Source organism: Callospermophilus lateralis, unplaced genomic scaffold (genome assembly GCF_048772815.1).
Source record: "Callospermophilus lateralis isolate mCalLat2 unplaced genomic scaffold, mCalLat2.hap1 Scaffold_103, whole genome shotgun sequence".
Lineage (NCBI taxonomy): Eukaryota > Metazoa > Chordata > Mammalia > Rodentia > Sciuridae > Callospermophilus > Callospermophilus lateralis.
Genome location: NW_027510486.1, coordinates 1,653,090 through 1,668,098, shown reverse-complemented (window position 1 = coordinate 1,668,098; position 15,009 = coordinate 1,653,090). Strand labels below are relative to the sequence as shown.

The following is a 15,009-nucleotide window of genomic DNA, read 5'->3' as shown; positions in this document are numbered from 1 at the left end:
ATCTTTTTTTCTAAAATTTACATGAAATATTATCTTTTTTGAATGGAATTATTAAACCACTGTTGTGAGCAGTATTGTACCATCTGTACTTGTTTAGTATTTTGAAGAAGGTTGGAGGGAAGCCATTGCAAAAGGTTTTATGCTAGTGTGTTCATTTTCAGACAACATTTTTCTGTATGTTTTATGCATTTTGTTTTGTTGTGATATAAAGGAAAAATGAGTCCCAAATTTGCAACAAGTAGTCTACATATTAAAGAGGTTGCTAGTGTTTGACAAAGTAGAAAAATTAGAACATTTTTTACATTTCTTGTTGAAATTCACAAGAAAGCTTGTCATCTGAAGACCACTTTTAGATATGAATTTGTTCAACCATCTCTAAGCATCACATATGTCCACTAGACTGGAGGTGGAGATAAGGAAGTAAGGAGGGAATGATTCAAGGTCAAAATGTTCAGATTAGAAGATAACTCATATTGTAACTATTAATATGCATGCTGTATGCATAGCAGACAAGTTCTTATATGAAGTATCAAGTCCTTCTAAATATTTAGAAGTGCTTGATATATTTAAAAGTAGAAGCAGTATAAGAAAATTTTTTGTAAATAGCTTTAAAAACTGGAGTCACTAAATCCACTCCGTAAAAGAGTATATTATCTATGCTTGTTCTTTAGGGGCCACTTCTCACTTTAGTCTCCATAAAGTGCTTGCAAGAGAGAAGAAAGGCAAAATTTCTCCCAATTGCTCCTATTTCCCAAAAGTTTCCCAATTGCTCCTATTTCCCAAAGTCTTTCTCCTGTCTGAAGAGCAAAGAACTCACTGGTCAGACCTGCAGGTCAGGAGGCAGCATATAATCACCTCAGACCTGCCTTGATGTGGTCAGGAGAAAAAGTAGGTTTTCAGGCCAGTGTGTCAGGGAATGTCTGCAGAGGCAGTCTGTTCACAAACTACAGGATATAGAAAACAGCTGTTGCTTAAAGTTCCACAATATTTGAAAATAAAAATGATTGTAGATTTGACCCAAGTTAACCAGACTACAATATTATTTTATGTTTCTAGATTTAACTTCCTCTAACTTTTGGGTTCTGTTTTAGTCAGCTTTTTTGCTGCTGCAACTAAAAGACCCAACAAGAACAATTGCAGAGGAGGAAAAGTTGGGGATTCACAATTTCAGAGGCCTCAAGGCAGGGACAGTAGGCTCCATTCCTCTAGGCTCAAGGTGAGGCCGAACATCATGGCAGAAGGTTGTCGCAGAGGGAGGCAGCTCACATGATGATCAGAAAGCAAAGAGAGACTCTGCTTGCCATATACAAATATGTACCCTAAAGCCAGGCCCCAGTGTCCCACCTCCTTCAACCACACTGCACCTGCTTCCAGCTACCACCTAATTAATCCCATCAAGGGATAAATTCACTGATTGGATTAAAGCTCTCACAACCTAAGCATTTCCCCTCTGAATCCTCTTGTATTTTCTTACATGTGAGCTTTTGGGGGATACCGCACATCTAAACCATGAACAAGTTCCTTGGTTAGAAGTACAACATTTAAATTTTTTCTTCAATTCCTCCTGTCCTTATTTTACCCTTCTGTTTCTTTCAGTCTGCCTTCTGTTTTTTTCCCATATTCTGAAAAGAAAAGGGATGGGTACTTGATGCTCACTGTGCATTTTACAGTCCCTGAACTAACCATTGACATCATGTTTCCAAATCGTTTTTTAAAAAGTCATTCTTGTTTATCCTTTGTAAATTTATTTTGTTTATTTTTTATATGGTGCTAAAGATCAAATACAGTGCCTCACATGTGTTAGGGAAGCACTGTACCACTGAGCCACAAACCCAGCCCACATTTCCAAATTTTATAGACTATCATTATCTACACGGATAAGGGTCAATTATGTGCTCAGAAATGGCTAGAAGATTCTTTACTCCAGTTATTCCTAGGAAATATAAACCTCCTTTTACTTCATTTAATCACCTCAGACACTTTTCCAAAACCGTGCTCCTTTGGGCTTTAGGATCATTGATACAATAACAAAACTTATAATCGTGCTCTGAAAGCCAATGGCAGAGAGAAACCATCCCATGCACGCCCTTGGTACAGACCCTCTAGTTCAACTGGATGATCTGGAAGGAGGCCAAGGGCTCACTTTAATGGGTAGGATGTGTCTTTTGGTGATTGATCACCTCCTCTGTAAATTAAGAAGATGACCAATGACTTATTGAGAAGTTTTTCAAGCAGTAAATCCTCTCATTCCCCATTCTCTTGGGCAGTAATGGCATTTCTTAAGTCACAGAGAAATACAGCTGAGGTTACACATTCCTAAGAAGCAAAACTTGACTTGCAAAAGGAACAACTGGTAGGATTTTGGGCAATGTCAGCAATGCTGATCAGCAGCCATGCCTTCCTCAGTTCTCATTTATCAGGCAATGCAATTTTTGACAGATATCTTACTTGCACATTCAAAACGCCCATTTTAAAATGTATAATAGAGAATGAAGAAATTTGAGGAGTTTCAAACCAACATATGCTTATAGTCATGTAAGTCTGGTTTTTAAGTCAGTAATTATCACTGATTATCATAATACATATTAGCCCAGTTCTTTATGATTGAAATTGCTTATGTGTACTTTAACACCTTTAATGCATAAAATATGATATTACTATTCCTATTTTCAAAATAATATTCAGACATGACTTAGAAATACTGTCAACTGTGAGTAAGCCGTCACCAGTGGAGAAGCAGGCCTTAGCAAAGCCACGTGCCACGGCCTCCTGGCGTTCTCTGGAGCTGGGTGCTGTTGTTCTTGCGACCCTCATGAGAGACAGAGCAGGGTTGTGCAGCTGTGGTGCACAGGGCCCTCTCCTCACCTTGTGCTGGATTTTGACCCTTCTGTTCTTCTGGAAAAAGTGTTTTTCAATGTACAGGTTCTTTCTTTGTTAGACCCCAGAGATGAAACTGCATGAAATCACTCAAGCACTTTGAACAAGGCTGTCTTCCTGGTGTAATATCTCTCAGCTGCTTTTTTGAGGTTTCACACATTCACAAAAATAACAGCATTTTTAGCTGATCCCTGCTGGGAGCCATCAGCCAAGTAGGTATGACAATCTTCTTGCCAGCTTACTCCCATGCTGTCTAGTGGAAGGACTTATGAAAGGTGACCTTGCTCAAGGACCAGGGCGGTTTAGCATAATAGGAGATTAGGGTGTTCCCCCTTTAGAATAGGGCAGTTTAGCATAATAGGAGATTAGGGTGTTCCCCCTTTAGAATAGGGCGTATCCTGCTGCTGAGTTCCTCTTGAGTTCTTAGGGTCAGACAGTATATTTTGGGAGACAGAAGCCCATGTGTAGTGGATTTGGGCAGAGTAGTGGATTTGGGCAGAGTGTGGATTTGGGCAGAGAACATACATTTCCCCAGAACGTGTTTGTTGACGGCCAGTGTGAGTTTGGGAATAAAGAATTGCTGTTTGAATCTACAAGCTGTGTGGAGACTCGTGATTTGTGCCCAGCCAGAGACTGCGGCAGATCCCAATAGATTTTTCTCTGCACCTGCATCACTTGAAAAAGCTTTTTGTTCCAGTTCTTAAAGTCTTAAGTATTGAAAGTAATTTGAAAAAAAAGAAAAACATCCCAATTATGATTTGTGTATGTTGTGATGACTTTAAGGGCTGACAGACTGACAGAGCTTCGAATGGGCTTTGAAAAACCAGCCAGTGTGTCCATGGTGGAAAATACAGGATTTCAGAGTGCATTATTGAGTGTGCTGTTGTAAACTCGTGGGCACATGGCACGGTAGGCTTTTTTTGGCAGGACCTATGGTCTCAACCTGCAGTGATGCTAATGATATTAGCAAATTAGCAACACGGAGCTTGCCAGCTAATTCACCAGAGCTTGCTCACTCTCTCGCTGCTATAATTAAAACTAATTATTTTCTAAAACATAGTAATATATGAATATGTGCAATAATCATTTTGTAGTGGGCAATCTGTGGAGTCTTTTTTTAAAGCTGCCACCCCCACCCTTGGCACATGGTGCCCTGTGTGTACGGCCTGGCTGAACCAGCACTCTTGCCTTTGCAGCATGTGAACCAGGTCCTGCCCATCTGACCTCGGGTTCATGTGATTCTGACAGGGATCATTTTCTGGTTTCCCCTCCTTTATAAGGCTCATGCTCTCTCCCACCCCCTCGCCTCCCCGCCTCACTGTACTCTCCATGCATCTGTTTGATGTCTCACTTGAAGCCCCTCCAGTCAGGGTTGTACAGATGGTTTTCACAGCGGGTTTCTTTGGAAGTTCAGCTATGATTCCCTGGATAGTTATACCAACTCCCTTCTGAATCCTTGTTCTTTCTTTAGAAAGAAATCAAAACCCATTGTTTTAACCTGAAGATGTCCGTTAGTATCTGTGATAAAGGTGTGCAAATTAAGTGTTCTCTGGTGAAGCTGTGAGGCCTAGAAGGAGCCCATTGCATGGGTGGCTTTCCCCCTGCAGTGGTGATCTGAGCTGGCTGTCAAGGGGCTGAGGACTGGAAGTAGTGTGCCAGGCTGCAGGGACACCCCAGCACCTTGCAAAGAAATGCACAGCTTTCCATGCAAAAGGTCTTTTCCAATTATTGTTTTTGAAGTCATTTGGCTAATCATCTTCCCTTATTATAGACTAGACCGTGTGCAATAAATAAAAAATTTGAATGAAGCAATAAGAAGTTTCAGATAATTTCCCAAACTATAGATTATTTGAACTGAGGATATCAGAAGTCACTAAGCCCTCTGGCACCCAGGTAATGGATGGATATACATACCTAGTGTTTGCTTCCAAACCCTGATGAGCATGTAAACAGTTGCTTATTCCATTTGTTGCCTACTCTGTTATAACTAAATAATATTGATAATAAGTTGGCATTTGGTGGGGTAGGTCTTCAACACACAGAATGGTTGTCACTTTTCTTTTCCTTTTTTTTTACAAGAAGGATTGCCAAAATATGGTGCTATTCACATTTCAGAAATAAGAATGCTCCCAGTTACCATTTCTCTATTCTTTTCTTCCTTCAAGGGAAACTCAGGTGTCCCATGCCTTACTCAGTAACAGTGCTGGCAGCACAGTCGGACAAATCACATGTATAATCCTGACTCTTTATCCTGTTTTCGATTAGCATCTATGGGTCTTGCAGATATGATGTCTCCCGGTGAATCCAAACTGCCCGTGTCTCTCAAAGCAGATGGCAAAGAAGAAGGCACTCCACAGCCCGAGAGCAAGTCGAAGGTACTTCCTCCCCTGCACGCGGTGTGGGTGCTGCCTGACCAAAGCTGCCATGCTGCTACTCTTCCCTGGTGCTGGCTACCCTTTTTGTTCTCTTGGTCTCTTCTCTCCTGCATGCCTTCATTTTGTGCAACATGTTCTAGTCTTTTCTTTCCCCACCCCCTCCCTGGTGTGGATCTGAAAGTTACTAGTTCTTATGGCATTAACTCATATGTTGGGGGAGGGGGTGGGGACAAGACCCACCTGAGAAATGCTTTGGGGGTGGGGAGAAGTGAGGGATCTTGCCTGGTTTTGATCCTTGCAGCCATTTTCTCTGTCTTCAGTTTGTAGCTTCCTGTTTTGGCCGCCCAGCAACAACAACATACTTAATATTTTGCTTTCCTGCCTTATTTGATAAATAAGGTGAACAGCTTTTTTTTTCCTTTCTTTCATAAGGGGTAACCAATGCTTAGCATTCCATGTAAGCTTGAAGTAAGCATGGTGGCTTTGTGGACTTATCCAGCATCCAGCAAACTTACCAAATCATACTAATTAAGAATGTTGTTTTAATACCTTATACATGTGTTTGTGTGTGTGTTTGTACATGTATGTGTATATATATATATATATATATATATATATATATATATATATATATGTAAATTAGTCTGTTAAACTGGATATACTTTTTGTTATTTTAAATAAAGTTTGCCCTACCTTTGTTATTTTTTTTTAATTCCTCTACCACAGGATAGCTACAGCTCTCAGGGTATTTCTCAGCCCCCAACCCCCAGCAACCTGCCAGTCCCTTCCCCAATGTCCCCCAGCTCTGCTGGCATCTCCTCCTTTCATGGAGATGAGAGCGATAGCATTAGCAGCCCAGGCTGGCCAAAGACTCCATCAAGCCCTGTAAGTGGCTCTGGTTGTTTGTTATTTTTGTTTTTTTGGGGTTTTTGGATAATTAATTAATTCTACATTAATGCTTGCTTGTTGGTTTGTTTTATAAGACTTTTTCTTTATTATTGATCCGTGAAAAGGTTTTCTTTATAAATGATTGCATTGGTAATAAAATGAGTACTGTTTATGTGCATTGTAAAAGTTGGTTTCTGGTAACAGCTGTTTTGTGAAGTGCCCCCACACAAAACGTGCTGGGTCTGAACTCAGGGGGCATTCTCCAAACAAGCTGTTTCTCCATTTACATGGGAACTGATGACAGCTATGGACTAAATGATACATTTGGCCCAGCTAAGTCTGTCCTGGGCTGTTCCATCTGAAATATTTCAAAACTGCCTACCTAAATAAATAAATATACAACCTGGGTATGGTGTGGCATAACATCAGCCTTGCTTCATTTTCAAATCATATGTCTGAATTAACAAACTTACAGAAATGTTAGTGCATGTGAATTTTTAGATTTATAATGTGTACCTATATTGCAATCAGTTGAGGTTGAAAAATGGTGTTCTGCACAAGACTGCTGATAATCTTGAAATATGTGTGATTTCCATATGATATATAAATAACAAATGGTATTGTGTGTATCAGGGACTTCTTTTAGCCTTAATGTCCTTAAAGTTGGGCCTACTAAAGAAATTAATTCTGTGTCATTAAAAAAAAAGAGAGAGAGTAATGTGCTGTAGTAACCTTTGTTTTACATTCATATAGGGAATCAAAAGATCTTTCTGAAATATCTTTAACATGTAATTAGTTGCCAAGAAGGCTTAATTAACAGACTAATTTTGTAAGACAATGAATTGAAGAGCACAGCCCAAGCAAAGTGAGTCAGAGGGAAGACGATTCTGGCTATGAGGGATCTGGCAATCTAGTCAAAACCCAGAAGGAGTCTGCTATTGATTAACTGCTCACTGGGTTAAATAAATAGAGTTTGAAGGGTTGAAGAGTTAGTCTTTCTAGTAAATGTTTGTGAAATTCACATGGGGCTGTGGTACAACCAGCGTTTCCCTTTTCAGAGGAAGAAAGGGCACTTTGTTCTTGCCTTCCCTGGAGATGTGTTTCCATTGCAACCCGAGATGAGACATGCAATGCTTCCAGGATGTGTGAAGCAGGGCTGAAGAACAGGGAGAGTTGACTCCTTAGTTTTGGTGTCTCTACATTATTTGCTTTGAGTCTCAGAAGGCAGCAACATTGTGTGGGGTTTTTTTTCCCCATAATCCACCCTGGTTATTTTTTCTTCCTCCCTCCCTCCCTCCCTCCCTCCCTCCCTCCCTCCCTCTCTCTCCCCTTTTCTTTCTTTCTTCCTTCTTTCCTCTCTTTATATAGGAAACGGCATTTTCGATCAGTAATGCTTTTAAATGAAAAGGTAAAATTCAAATAACGTTCCAAACACACTCGCACATTGACTCAGAGGAAAAATTTCAGAGGTAGAAAATAATAACCTTTAAAACTTCAGACAATAATTAAGAATAATAATTTACTGAAAGCAGACTGCAAAGCTGGGTTTGTGGCTCAGTGGCAGACCACTGCCTAGCAAATGTGTGGCCCTGGGTTCCATCCTCAGCACCACATAGAAATAAATAAATAAAAGGTATTGTTTCCATCTACAACTAAAAAAAAAAAAAGACACTACAAACAGACCTCGCTAATCTCAGAATTACAAAGAATGACTGAGGGTGGGTACTGGCTTCTAGCTTACTGGTCAGATTGTCTCCATCCAGCAAGTCTGTAGGAAGAGCTCATCAAAATCCCACTTTCTACTTAAATGTAAGAAAATCAAATAATCCTTGACCCCATTTTCTGTTTCTAATACAATTACACTTGAAACTGTATATTAACTTTTACTATATATTTCTACATTCCTTAGTCTTCTAAATTGTTTTATGTTTAAAATTTTACAAGCAAACTTTTGGCTCTGGTGCTAGAGAAGCTGTTTGCTAAAGTGAAAGTTGTCATACTCTTGCTCTATATTGTGCAATAACCACTTTTTTAATGAGTTGGTAATTCAGGAAGGGGGACCAAAGGAGGGCATCATGAAGGACCACATGTCATTTTCACTATCCAGTCACTGCAAATATATGCAATTCAGGAATATTTAACTGCTCTGTCTGAGGTACCACTTCAATTTGTGCTTGCAATTGTTTTTAATAATGTCCCTAATAAAGCCCATCTAACAGCAGGACTGAAAGCGGCAAAATAATAAGCCTGCTGTTGCTTTGACAGTGTACTGTGGACCAACATTGTTTTGTTACAAAACATTCTAAAATAAAAATAAACATTTGTCCATACACATGCACATATACATATCACCAAACATATGGTAAAGACTGTGAAAATGTAAATCTGCCTAAAAGGCTTGAGGGAAATGTACTTTTAGGCTTAATTAAAGTATATGCAATGAAAACATTTGTGGCACCATAAGAATGTCTTGCTGTAGTTTTTTAACAATTTGCATTCCTTTCTTTGCCTCCACAACAGTTTCAGAACAGTAAGATGTAATTTTTATAGCACCCAAGCAGCATTAGATGGTCCTTGGTGACCTGGAAAAGTTACCTGGTCTTTCTGAAGGGCCATCACTTGTCCATTGTTGGGGGCATGGTGAGGGGAGCCTATGGTAAAGACCTTTATCTAGAGGTTTCCTTTTAGTCTATTAATTTTTTTCTTTTGGTTTTCTTCAGTCCTAGAGAAGGAACCCAGGGCCTTATACATGGTAGGCAAGTTCTCTACCACTGAGCTGCATCCTTAGCCCATGGCTAACGCCTACAGTCAAGAAGAGGTGTGTTGAGCCTGGTCAGTGGAGAGAGTGATGACACATGTGCTCTTTATCTACTGAGCCTTGTTTCTCCTCCTGTCCTTTTTCTATATTCAGACACCCAGATCCTAGCTCTGGTAATAATTTGGCTAGTGAGCAGGCCTTTCAGCCTGCAGTCTTGCTGACTGCATCCACATTCACTTCACACCTTTCTCACTGAAATCCTGTGGACAGGCAGTTTGAATCGGTTCTTGGTTCTTATTTGAATGCTGCCAGACTTTTCACACTTTTTCCTTCCTTTGGAACCTTTATACACAAATGTCTATAAGGACCATCAATGTTATGGCCATTGTGCTAAGTGCTATGGATTCAACCTAAAGTCTAGTCAAGAGTGCAGTCAGACCAACAAGCACACGCCAAACAATTTTACCAACTGTGTAATGAAGGACTGCAAAGGAAACATGAAGTGCTGGCAGATTGAAATAGTCCCCCAGGACTGTTGTCACACAGATGGAGGCCCGACAGTGCGGTGCAGTGTCCTTTGTTATGGTGCCATAAAAGTACTTTGGGGGAAGATCTTAATATTAAAAATAAACCTTTTGTCTTTATACATTTTTCTAATTTTAGGAGAACAAATTGAGATAGTACAAGTTAACAAAGAAAGGTGACAAGAGTTAAAATACATATATGCAAACTAAGCAGCTAATCGTACCTCAGGCCTGCTCCAAGTTATAGGCATCACTGCCTTCCGATAGCAGGAGCAACCTGTATACACCCCAGTCATGATTAGCCACTCCCCAGTTTAGAGAGGACCAATGGCAGGTGGAGGGGCTGGGGTTGTGCCCCAGGGGTAGAGCACTTGCCTAGCACATGCTAGATACTGAGTTCAATCCTCAGCACCACTTAAATATAAATAAGTAAATAAAATAGAGGTATTATATCCAACTACAACTAAAAAAATTGTTTTTAAAACTAAATAGGTGGCAAATGGATCTTAAATTTAGGGTAAGGATAAAATTGGTCATTTTAAATTGAAATGATTGCTTTTATTTCTCATATCTTTAATCTCAAACTTTACCTCTCAGTTTTTCACAAGTGACATGAAAGAAGGAAGACGTTTTTTAATTTAACTGATTAAAGGAGGTAATACTTTCTTCCTCATTTTCTTATTATTTCAAAACTTCACTTTTGGAAAACACAGGACTTATTTTTTTTAGTGTGTCTAGTACTCAGTACTAGCATGTACCTGGCAGCAGCATCCTGCTGATGACACCCATGTCCTGCAGTGCAGTCAATCTGAGAGTCCAGTGTGAGCTGTGTAGACACTTTGTCTTCCACCTCCAATAATCCTGGGGTTCAATAGCACAGAAGGAAGGACATATGTGTACATAACCTGGATGCATGTGGGCATACAATATATGGATGGATATGGATGTATGTTTTAAGTTCTTACCTAAAATAATTTCTTGCCACAAGTGGTGGCATATGCCTATAATCCCAGCAGTTTGGGAGACTGAGGCAGGAGAATTGCAAATTCAAGGCTAGCTTCAGCAACTTAGCGAGACCCTATTTCAAAAATTTTTAAAAAGGACTTCAGATTGGCTCAGTGGTAGTGAGCCAACAGGTTAAATTCCTAGTACCACAAAGTAGCAATGATCATGGTAATTTCTAAGTGAGTTGAAGTTTTAACATCAACAGCAAAGTCAGTTCTCAAAAGCTCACACTATTTTTTATCCTACCATTCTACATTTTAATCTACATCAACTGTGTCACCCATAATTATATATTTTATGTAAAGATTTTATGCCTCAGTAATTCTAAAGGTGAAGGCTTAATACTGCAGCCAGATGGCTTTGGACAGTGGCATGGCAGATGGGAGCTGCCACTCTAGAGGCTCTGAGGATTCCGTTCTCAGGCATTCTTTTTCAGCGCCTGACTTATTACTAAGGGTCATGTCAAGAAATAAGGTGTAACAGCCAAGCACAGTGTCAGTCATGTTATTGACCACCCCCCACACACCAAATTTCAGCTATATATTTTAAACCATGTTAATGCTAAAAAAATTAAAAGGAAAAAAAAAACAGGACTGTTTCAAATAGTGACTATATTGCCAGTGACAGCCTAGTAAATACTCAGGAAAGAATGAAATAAATTATTTGTTCCAGGAAAATCTTTTTTTTTCTTTTAATTTTTTTAGTTGTAGATGGACACAATACCCTTCTTTTATTTATTTATTTTTATGTGGTTCTGAGGAGCAAACCCAGTGCCTCACACATGCCAGGCCCTCCCTCTACCACTGAGCCAAAGCCCCGGCCCCCAGGGAAATCATTATTGAAAACTTAGCAGTGGTTTTACACAATAACCCTAGCATTTCAGATATTATAAATACATATACATTATTACAAGGATAGAGACAAAAGATAAGAAGGAATGTAGTAGGGCTGCATAGAACTGAAAGAGCCACCTGGCCAGATCCACGATCCAGAGGGAAGGTGAACATTTTTACAGAAGTGCTGAAGGTGAGGCCCACGTGTGGCTGGAGCAGGAGTTGAGAGCTATTAAAAGAAGAACCTGAGAGCCCCTTTGCCTGAGAGCAGCTCAGGCAGTGTTGAGTGGGGAGAGCCAGGAAGAGCTGATCCCTGGCCCGGCACATGCGCCAGCTCAGGGCCAGACTTTGTGTTTCTCAGCAAGTGCCGCTGTCACTCCTCTGAGTGATTCAGGGTTTTCATGAGACACACACTAGCCATTCTTTTATTATTATTATTTCTTAATTTTTTTTAGTTGTAGATGGACAGGATACCTTTATTTATTTTTATGTGGTGCTGAGGATCGAACCCAGTGCCTCAAAGATGCCAGGTGAGGACTCTGCCACTGAGCCACAGCCCTGGCCCCACACTAGCCATTCTTGGTGTGACAAGGAAAAGTAGGAATAGATTTAGTTTGGGGGCTCTGCAATATGACAGGTAATATTTTTAATTCACTGTGATCCTTCTCTGAGCTAGAACCTTTTCTTTTAAAAAATGCAATGACACTTCATTGGAATGTTGCCTTCTGGGATTCAATGCTTATAAGTTAAAGCAGGTTTCTGTTTATTTTGGTTTAGTTTTTTAAGTGTCTAAAAGGGAAAGTTTGGGCCCTTTTATTTAAAGTCAAAGTAAAATCTTAACTAAGAGAATGTGTAGTCTGTGCCTGAACTAGTAGCCTTCATTCCTGACTGTCATGTGATAGCAATAGTTTTTACTCTCGTCTCTTCTTGTTGGTGGGCTCACAACTGTTTCCTCACCTTCTTCCCTCCACCTCCCTGCCTGTCTCCATATGCTGTCTCTGGCACTAGAAGTCCAGTTCATCCACCACCACTGGGGAGAAGATCACAAAGGTCTACGAGCTGGGGAATGAGCCAGAGAGGAAGATGTGGGTGGACCGGTATCTGACGTTAATGGAAGAGAGGGGCTCCCCGGTCTCCAGTCTGCCTGCAGTGGGCAAGAAGCCCCTGGACCTGTTCCGGCTCTTTGTCTTGTCAAAGAGATTGGAGGTTTGGCCCAGGTAAGAATGAGTAAATGAATTAGAAGTCATTGCAAGCAGAATCTTACAGAAGCTTTCATTGAATATGTGAACTCAGGGGGTTTTTTGTTTGTTTTTCTTTTTTGGGGTACCAGGAATTGAATTCAGAGGCACTCGACCACTAGCCACATCCCCAGCACTATTTTGTATTTTATTTAGAGACAGGGTCTCACTGTCTCACTACATGCTTCACATGTAGCTTTTGCTGAGGCTGGATTTGAACTCATCATTCTCCTGCCTCAGTCTACCAAGCCACTGCGATTACAGGAGTGCACCACTACACCTGGTTGGAATCAGGTTTTTCTCTCACAAAGGAAATGCTAAACCTGTTGGAAGGTCACCTTCTGGTTGGGGAAAGGGGTGGCTCTACCACAATCCAGTGTGACCTCAGTAGCTCTAGAATTCTCTGGAATCTGCCATGAGTTCATATAAACACTTTAGAAATGTTTTGTGAATGGCTGAATTACTTATCTGGATCAGATATAAATCACATTCACTGTTTCCCTCTGTCCAGAGCAACTTATCACAGAAATTAAGTCATCCTGGTAAAGCCACATCCATGACCTCTGGGCAGTGAGGAGGCTGCTGTGTGGTTTGTAGTAGAGCTGGGCTAGAGCGGAACAGGGGAGGTGGCCTGGGTACAGAGCTCCAGGAGGTGCTCATTGTCCTGGTGAGCTACTGCCTAACTCTCAAAATAAGTGTCCCCTAAATCTTATGACCTGGGCACCTACTTTGCTCACCCCAGCCCTACCATTTTTTCAGTAAGGAGCCTAGTTGGTTGGATGTATCCTGTCATAGAAACATGTGAGGGTACTAAATCATGAGCTAGTGTCACACTGTGGCCTTTGTCTTTCTATATGCCCACAAGGTAGAGGATCAACAGACCCAAAGCCTAGATGAGGAGGCCATGTGTCAAGACTGTAATCCCAGCAGCTCAGCTAAGGCAAAAGGATCACAGGCCCAATTTAGGGAAACCCTGTCTCAAATTAAAAATAAAAAAAACTGGGGAAGTAGCTGAGTGGTAGAATGCTTACCTAGCACAGGTAAGGCCCTGGGTTCAATACCTAGTACAGGGGATGGGGTAGAATAGATGAAGAAACTCTAATAACAGGATAAAGCACAATAATATAGTGGCCCAGGGACATTCCCACAGTAGGTAGCAGAGCCAGATCTATCTGACTCCAAATCATGCCTTTTTGATCCCCCAATAGTTCTCCACCCCAGCTGTGTGTGAAAATCTCCTGGGTCCCACCTAGGAGACAGCCTCCAATCCTGGTGACCAAGGTGACCAGATCACTATCCAAGGGCAAGTCTTCATTCATAAGTGTCACTGAGGGCCTGCTGTGTCTCATGCTACCACTTTGGGGGACACAGAGGGGACTTTTGTTCTTGGCCTTCCCACTGGACACCCTTTCACCTAGACACCTGACTAAGGCCTATGACAGAAACAATTAAAGCTTTTTCCAAGACTCTGCATCCTTGGATATGAGTTAAGTGACACAGACCCATGTGAGTGATGGTCATCAGAGAGAGTGATCCAGATACCTCTTCCCACCACCTTCTCCCACTCCCCACGTTCCTACACCTAGACTTTTTCCAAAAGAGACTTCAGAATCACCAAGACCATCAAACTGGTATCATGTAGCAGTTGTCGGGCTACCTTATTGTGACTCTCTCAGCAGTGCATACCCAGATTGGATCTGCAGACATGAATCTTTGCTAGCTTACTAATGAGAGGGTTACTCACATGTAGCTGGGGACAGCTGCACCAGTGCACCGACCAGCTCAAACTCACCCGCTCAGGCTGCCCCAAACAGCATGCTGACTGGTTTTGAGGCAGCCACAGGCCTGCTGTTTGCAGTCTTGTGTTAAGTGGCAGAAGAGGCTTTTCCCTTAGCATTCCACAGTTGATTTATTCTGCATCATTTAGTACTAGATGCATGGACGTAAAGAGCTCTGTAAGAAAGATGGACTCTAGAAATTCAACATTTCATGAAAAGCTGCTGTCTCCTTGACCCTTCAGCGCTACTTAGCACAGCAGACACCAAAGGCACATCCTGCTCCAAGTCATTTGTAGATCTCCACGTTTCACTGTGTGTCTGACCTTTCATAACCTGCTCCCAGGAGGGAATGAGGTGAAATAGTGCCCTGAATCTTTATGTTGTACCTCAGGACCTCCTTATCATCTTGCTCTGTCTGCCCCTGCACTTGTCCCCGTCCCTTCTGCAGTGGAGATGTCTCCAGCCTGAGTGGGCTCATCCTGTGCAGTACTTACAAATGTTGGTCCCCACCCAGCCTCTGAGCTGGGGGCAAAGTGGTCAGCCAGAGAGCCACGGCACCATGACGTGTTTTTAAGTTGGGGGCATTTGATGACAAGGACTCACCACCTTTGCACAGGTGCTGCTTCTGCCCACATCACAAGAATCCTCCAGTGAGAGGTCAGTGGACAGATGGACATGGCCAGAGTTACAGTCTCAGTTTGGGAACTACTGGCTGTTGGAGAAAAGCACACTT

The 15,009-nt window shown here is 41.5% G+C and overlaps 1 pseudogene; it reads left to right on the top strand.

The window, feature by feature from the left end:
• Positions 1-3,649: 3,649 nt before the first annotated feature.
• Positions 3,650-15,009, top strand: part of LOC143639972 (AT-rich interactive domain-containing protein 1B-like) — a 35,727-nt pseudogene continuing 24,367 nt past the window's right edge.